This window comes from Carcharhinus amblyrhynchos, chromosome 1 (genome assembly GCF_965287045.1).
Source record: "Carcharhinus amblyrhynchos chromosome 1, sCarAmb.v2.hapA, whole genome shotgun sequence".
Classification (NCBI taxonomy): domain Eukaryota; kingdom Metazoa; phylum Chordata; class Chondrichthyes; order Carcharhiniformes; family Carcharhinidae; genus Carcharhinus; species Carcharhinus amblyrhynchos.
The window spans coordinates 143,818,751-143,827,270 of record NC_137324.1 but is presented as its reverse complement, the minus strand read 5'-3'; positions in this window follow the sequence as shown (position 1 = coordinate 143,827,270).

Genomic DNA, 8,520 nt, shown 5'->3' with positions numbered 1-8,520 from the left:
CTCGATGGGCTGAATGGGTTCCTTACGTATTGTAGGGATTCTATGATTCTATGAATATTAAATAAAAGTATATGTTGTAAAAAAGTCTCAACCTCTAGAATACATTTATTCTGCAACAGAAATCCAAAAGTGAAAAATGCCAAGAGGAATCAGCATGCTTTTTAATGAACAATTTGTTTTACATGCGTAGTAACAAAAGAAACATTGAAGTTCTGTTTTCTGATAAGAGGAGCCCAATTCTCCCATTGTGACCTACAACCTTTCTGGCGGGTCCAGTTGGGAGAATCATATCATCGGCCTTTTTCCGAGATTTGCGCTTGAACTGGGAACGTGTATGCGTCTCCCAGAGCTGGAGAACAATTGCAGCTGAGACCACGCTGGAAACTGGCCGGAAGGGAGATAAGTCATTTGAATCTCTTTTTAATGTAGTTTAAATATGTTTCACCTGTCATTATCAGGAGCTTGCTGGTCCTGAAAGCATGTCCCATTCTGCCAGGAGTACTTCACTCCGACAGGGTTTAGAGTATCCCCTCATGTTCGGCAAAGGTGCCGCCTGCCCTGCCCAAGGGACAAAGTGCCCATGTTCAGGGGCACCTTGGCACTGCCACTGGGCATGGGGCAGTGTCAAGGGGGCGGCGCCAATTGCATGTGGGACCTAGGGGCGATTGGTGGGAGTGAAGGTCCTGCTGCCAAGGCGATTGGTCTGGGCTGCAGGGTGGCCCGCGATTGAGGCGGGCTGGGGGTTGTGGCCCGCTGGGGGAGCCTGATCCCATTGGGGAAGGGGGGGTGTTAGTTGGGGGGGGCGGCAGTGGTTGGTGGTGGCAGGCTGGAAATTGGGCACTCCGGGGTGGAGAGGTCAGGCCCGGGATTTGTTGTGGGGGCTGCGATCGGGTTGTGGGGGAGAGGGGGGAAGGTTGGAGGGGCAGCACTGCGGGGATCCCAGACTGGCTTGTGATCGACCTGGCCAGCAAACAGGGAGACTGACAGATCGGGCCACTGCGCATTGCAGAGTTCCAGAACTGTCAAACTCTGGTGTGAATAGCCCCCCCTCCCAGGTTTTTAATGAAATTCCGGATTGTGACCGCGGCATTGCATGGAGTGGGAAGATTTGAGTTTGAAGCTGCTCTGAAGAAACAGCCGTGATCTAGAACAGTTTTCCCACCAATTCAGCACTTTTGAGAATCGCCCCTGAGATTTCTTCAGCCCATATATTTCAACATTCATTCTGGTAACATCTTATTTTTTCAACATTTCGCCATTTGCTGCAACCAAACTCTGATTTTCTCAACTTCTATAGCTAATATTATTGTGCTGCAGAGTCTAGTCCTATTAGTTCTAGAATAACATACTACTGTAGAGAGCACCCAACTCAAACACCAAAGCAAAATACCTTCGATACTGGAAACCTGAAAGGGGAACAAAAAAAGCTGGAAAATCTCAACAGCTCAGGCAGAGTCTGTAGAGAGAAACAGAGTTAAAGTTTCAGGTTGATAACTTTTCATCCAATTGTAGAAAGTTAGAAATGTAACAGTCTTTAAACTGGGGGGGAGTGGGGGGGAGAACAAAGGAACAGGCCTTTGGTAGAGTGGAGGACAAAGGAGATTACAAAAGACTTCAAACGGCAAAAGAGTAGTGATGAATGTAATAAAGAAACAAGACTGTATTAAAATGAGATGTGAATGATTCTTTAAACCACCTGATTACAACAGGAAATGATAAAGAAAGTAACAAAATAAAGATTGGCCCAGCAAAACAAAAAATGAAGATAATAAACAATACAACAAGATGGTAGTAGTAAAGTTGTTAAGCTCAACACTGAGTTGAGAAGTCGACAGATACGATGCTGTTCTCAAGCTTACATTGGGCTTGAGTGGAACACTGTAGCAGGGCATGGACAGAAAGATCAGAGAGGGAATAAGGTGGAGAGATAAAATGACAGGGATTCAGAAGTTTGGGGTCACACTTCACAAATAGGTCAACCAGCCTGTGTTCGATTTCTCCATTATAGAGGAGACCACATTATGAGCAATGAGTACATTATGGTAGATTGAAGGAAGTACAAATAGATCACTGTTTCACTTGGGAAGAGTGTTTCGGGTCTTGGACAGTGAGAAGAGAGGAAGTAAAAGGATGAGGTTGCACTTGTTATGTTTGCACAGAAGGTACCGTAGGGAAGGGGTGATTGAGGTTAGTGTGTCTCGGAGGAAACAATACACTCAGAAGCGAAAGGGAAAGGCAGCACAAGATGCTTTTTGTGGTGGCAAAGCACCAGGAGATGGTGGAAATCATGGAGGATGATGTGTTGAAGATGGAGACTGATGGGGTGGAAGTGAGAACAAAGGAACCCTCTCGCGTTTTTGGGAGGGAGGTACAGAGGCAAGAGCAAAAGTGTGTGAAATGAACTGGGCACATTGGAAGGCCTGTCAACCACACTAGGTGGGAATCCTCAGCTGATGAAAAAGGAAGACATATCAAACACGTTAGTGTGGAAAATTACATAATTGAAACAGTTATCATGGAGGTAGGAAGACTATGAGAATCAACTGGAGCCTTTTCAGAAAACAAAGTGTGAGGGATGCGATCGAGATAGCTGTGTGAGTCATCAGGTTTAGTTCATACCTATCTCCAGAAATGGAGACAGAGAAATCGAGGAAGGTAAGCAAAGAATGACAGGTAGACCAGGTGGCGGGAAGGGGAAATTGGAAACAAATTTCTTGACTAACAAATAAATCAAAAGTTATGAAGTGTAGATAGAATATGGACTTAAGGCCACACTGATTACAACGGTTCAAGACGACAGATCACTACCACCTTTTCAAGAGCAATTAGGGATGGGCAATAAATGCTGGCCTAGCCAGTGAAGCCCACATCCCTTGAATGAATGAAAAAATTATATCAGCTGTGATCTTACTGAATGGTGAAATAGGCTGGAGGGCTCAATTGGCCAACTCCTACTCCTAATTTATATCTTTGTACGTTCATTAGCTTCATTATAGTAGCTTTTAATGCAAGCATAGGAGATCCAATACTTGTCTTTTCAGCTCCTCCATTGTCATTGTCCAATGTTTCAAACATTTCTTCTCAGCAAAACAACAATTCACTCCTAACAAAAAAGACATGCCTACAACCCACAATGGATTCAGCCTAGTCTGGAGTGCCAGTTAGAAACCAGCTCATAGCCTTTTAAAGACACTTCTGAAGCTGAGACAGTCAGAAAATGGGATTGTGAATCCTAGAATTGAAATCACCCACCAGTGTTAAAAGGCTCTCAAGTCAACCCAAATCCGTGAACATTCAGGCCTTTATCTTTGGACTGTGTCAGATGACGTTGAATGACTTCACACTTCACGCTTCACAAATTGATACAATGCTGTTCCTCAAGTTTACATTGAGTTGAGTGGAACACTGTAGTACATTGAGCTTGAGTGGAACACGGTAGCTAGCCATGATAAAGTCCTGGTTGTCATGATATCACATGGGCACGATAAATCTTATCCAACGTACCTTAGTGATACTCTGCAATAATGCTTTTGTAAGAATATCCAGTTTGAGGTTCAGCTTTTATGTTGTAAGGATGAAATAAATTAATTCAATTGAGAGAAAAATGCAGGTGCATTATAGTAGATGTGGCAAACAAATTTATGTCGTAAGTTTAGTAGTGCATAAATCGTATGTATTGCAAAGTTTAATTCAAAATTCTCAAGTTATTGTCATTTTACACAAATAATTTCTAAGACGTGAAATATTTTGTTAATAAATAAGGGTGTTTGGGTTAGTCAGGTTTAATGTGAGACTGGGAATACAATGTCAACCACATTATGATTTGGAAAGCCATATGATGGAAAACTGTGAAGAGACAGTCTGGGAGACATAGGTACGAAGATAACACCTGGACAGGGCTATACTTTTGAGATATGTATATAGAATTCCTACAGAGCAGAAGGAGGCCATTCAGCCCAATGAGTCTGCACTAACCCTCCAAAAGAGCAATTTACTGAGGTCCACCACCCCCAGCCCTATCCCAGTAACCTCTCCACACGTATCATGGCTAATCCACCTAAGGGTCATAGAAGGACAATGTAGCATTGCCAATTCACCTATAAATCTTTGGATTGTAGGGGGAAATTGAAGGATCTGGAGGAAACCCACGCAGACCTGGAGAAAATGTGTAAACTCCACACAGTTATCCAAGACTGGAACCAAACCCAGGTCATTGGCACTGAGAAGCAGCAATGCTAACCATAGTATCACTGTGTCACCAATAGTTGTGTAAAATTAACAATAAATGATTTATGTTCAAGCACGCAAGCCTCCAGAAGTCTTAGTGAGACATCGAAAAATCTTACAACATGTTGGTTATAAGTGAAGGACCTCAAGGCATCAGAAAACATAGAAACTATTATCTGGCCTGAGTGAAATGCACCTAAGTCAAAAAAACTGATGGGGATTATCTCACCAAACCTCATTATAGGATTGGATGCTGAAGAGCAGAAGAGAAATTCACTTTACAGTTGAAAAGGACTCCACCTGAGAATGATAAGGTCCATTACCAGACATGATCAAATACAGAATCAAAGGACCTAGCCAGATCAGAAAAAGAGTAAGAAAAATTTGATCAGGCAGAGAGTACCAACTGTTTAATAAGTACAGTTGAAAGAGCAGCTGCTCCAGATTCAGTGCTCTACTACTTGGCAGCTGAGCTCAACTGAATGAAAAAATAAGTTGTAAAACCAAAGACAGAGCAAAAGATTGCCTCCAAATCAATTTTCCAAGCTCAGAGAAGTGGATTACTGACACAACCTGTTAGTTTAAGAGGTTTGTTGTAGAGTCACAAAGTTTTAAAGATGACTCCAATACTGTAAAGGTACATACCAAAAGCCAACAAGCATGGCAGGAAGACAAAAAAAGTCACTTAAGCACCATTATGAAAAAGAAAAAAAAATTAAAGCCTCTGTTCTTTAGAACAGACATGTTGTAAATTAAAACTACCAGACCAATATGAGCAAGGGCCAAAACAGATTCAAAATTGGGCATCATGGATAAAGTCGGGAATCAGAGGAAGTTTTTTTTCATGTTAATTCATGGGATGTGGGCGTTGCTGGCTAGACCAGCATTTATTGCCCCTCCTTAATTGCCCCTGAAATGAGTGGCTTTTCAGTTCATTCCAGACGGCATTATTTAAAAGTCAACCATGTTACTGAGGGTCTGGAGTCACATGTAGGTCAAACTGGGTAAGGATGGCAGGTTTCCTTCCCTAAAGGACATTATTGAACTCGGAGGATTTTTATAACAATTGTTTCATGGTCATCATTAAACTTATTTTTAAATTCCAAATTTTTATTGATTTCAAATTTCAACATCAAATTCAGGTCCCCAGAATTGTACTCCAGGGGCAGAATTTTCCTGTCCCGCCCACCATGGGCATGGCAGCAGGCAGGATATAGACCATGCAAACGTTTGTTGACCTCAGGCAGGATTTTTTTGTCTTAGGGCAAACGTGGCCAGAAAATCCTGCTCAGGGCCTCTGGATTACTATTCCATTCCTGTACTTGTGAAACTGTCAACAAGGTCAATAAGGGAAGATAAAAAAAAATTGTCAACCACATTTGGTGAGATATTAAAAGCCTTTGATGGGTATTTTAAACTCTAATTTATGGAGAGTACAGACCTCAAAAAAGTTGAGAATTTCCCCAGTAAAGCACCAATAGAATAATGAGACTCAGGGCAAGGGTACCCCTAGCAAAGCACAAGATGGTTACAGACCATGTTATTACAATGAAGTGCACAGGACAAAGGATTAGAGCAAAGAGTCAAAGAAGCAGCTGAAATGCTTGAAAATAGAGCTTACTGAAAATGCTAACACAGTATACACACTGCAACAGCAGGTGGCGGTGTGAAGTGAGTGGATGGCTTTGAATGAAGGAAAATTATCTGATGTAATGCAAAATCAACAAAACTTGTAAAAAGCAAATGAAAATATTTTGCAGGAAAATGTTTGTATCAAAACTGAGTTGCAAGAATTCAGCCAGAAGTACTGATGGGCACAATAACAGACAAAAACAGTGCTCAAAGAGGTCATAGTCTAGGATGATTCTTTGAAGAATCAGTACATGACCCTGGAGAAACACAAAGAATTAAAAGAACTGTTGAATACTACTTCATAGAAACCTGGATTGGAATGAGCTATAGCAACAAGCAATGCACTGAAACACAGTGTGAGCTGACAAGAGGTCAATAAGAAAATTAACAATCCTTCAAGATCCAAGGCAAAAGGTGCACATAATCCTCCAATAGCATGAAGAAATGAAAACTGCCTTGAACAGCAGAATAGAGGGTCAGCAGGAAAAATAAATGAGAAGGTTCTGTTGAATTACAAGATGAAGCAGTTGAGATTTGCAAAAAAAAGGAAAACCTGTTGAAGGATCAATACATTCTCCATGGATCACTTAGATCAGTTTTTTCCACTGGAAGATTACGAAAAGAAGCAAAATGAATTTAATGTCACTCTGAATGAACTGTAGAACCAATTGGCAAAGAAAACTCAGAAATGTTCAATATTCCAGGAGGAAGTCAAGAGGTACGAGAAGAAAACTGCAGAAAATTATAGAATCCCTACAGTGAAGGAGGCAATTCAGTCAATTGAGTCTACACCAACAACTATTCCCCCAGATCCTAACCTCATAACTCCATGTATTTATGCTGCTAATCTCCCTGACACCAAGGAGCAATTTAGCATGGCCATTCAACCTAACATGCACATCTTTGGAGTTGGACATTTGGTAGAAAACTTGGAAAGCATTACATTTTCAAAAATACATATGAGGAAATAGGAAGCATTTTTTAATGCAATGTATGAAAAGTATGAGCACATGCAAAAAGTGATGAAGAAGAATGTAGTAATCAAATTATAAAGTGAAAGACTATAGGAAAAGATGGAGAATCCTTGTATATAGGAGACTGAGAAAACTTGCAGCACCAATTTGACAGTCAGAAAAGAGTTTTTGTCCTGTCTGAACAAAGTTAGATGTTGTGGATTTTAACAGATAGGAAGACTTGGTTTGCACACGTGGACTCAAAAAGAAACAACAAAACAAGTCTTATTGAATAGCTTCTCTCTGCACTGCAGAATACAAACTGAAAGTAAAACAGCAACCTAACCGCACACCCGAATAACTTTGACATCAAGTCATGTGATCATCTCTTAAAGCAACCATGCACCCTTTTGTAAACATATAACATCCCTCTCCCTTTACTTCTGTGGTCATGACAATAAGTTACCACAATGTTATACATTGGATCAATAATACTCTAGACACAGTAATGTGCATTATCAATCATTACACACAGTCAATATGGAAGTCAATCAGGGGGACATCTACTCCTCTTTAGTTGTATATGGTGTTTTGGAATTTGGCTCTGCTTGACACTTAAAGTCAACTACTTGGAACTTTAGTAACCATTTCTTCTCTTGGAACTAATTCTTTATCATTCTCGCTTGCTATAGTAACAAAGACACAATCATCAAGCAACTTAAATTTAGCTAAGTCTTCGATAGTAACATTCACAACACTAGGGATTAAGCAAGTTGGTACTTCTGGAGGTCACTCTGAAAAATCATTTTGAGATGATAACAATTGGTCAGCACATCATCAACAAATAAGTTCATCTTCAGTTTGAACCGAATCTTGGGCCGGGACTGTTGGGGCATGGGGGATGGGGGATGGGGTGGGGGGGTACTGGGGCTGGCCAAGGGATTGGGGGAGACATTGGGATTGATCATCAGGCTTGGTGGAGTTGGCACTGTCTGGAAGTGGACAGAGAGATAGGGGCTGGCTGGGGGTGTCTGGGAGGCCAGCGATCAGGGGGTGGGATTGTTGGTAGGCCAGTGATGGGGGTTGTGGGAATGGCTGGTGATTGGGCTGGCCAATGATCAGGAAGCCGGCAATGGGGGGTGCACTGCACGTGTGCCGATCTCCATGCTGACAGCTTGGTGTTTGTGCAATGGCCTGCTACGCACTATGCTGTTGGCCTCTTGGGAGTGAATATGGACTGCCCTCTGATTTTCAAATGGTATCCCACTAGGGCACTCTGTGATGTGCAGAGTGTCAGAGATTCATTCTGGAAATCATGCTAAAAAAACCGGCAGTATTTACTCCAATTTTCCCGCACATTGGAAACTTAGAATTTTTTTTGGAAGATTTCCGGCCAACCTGTTCTGGTTTACCAAACCTTGCAAAACTTCTGTTAAGTTGTCCAATGGTTTGTTCAGTTATAGCAGATCTCAAGATAACAACTTCTAGCCACTTTGAGTGTGCATCAATTATGACTGCACATGTAAAGGAAGGCAATAGCTTAGTGGTATTATTGCTAGAGTATTAATCCAGGAAACTCAGCTAATGTTCTAGGGACCAGGGTTCAAATCCCGCCACAGCAAATATTGGAATTTGAATTCAATAAAAAAATATCTGGAATTAAGAATTTACTGATGACCATGAAGCCACTGTCAGAAAAACTCATCTA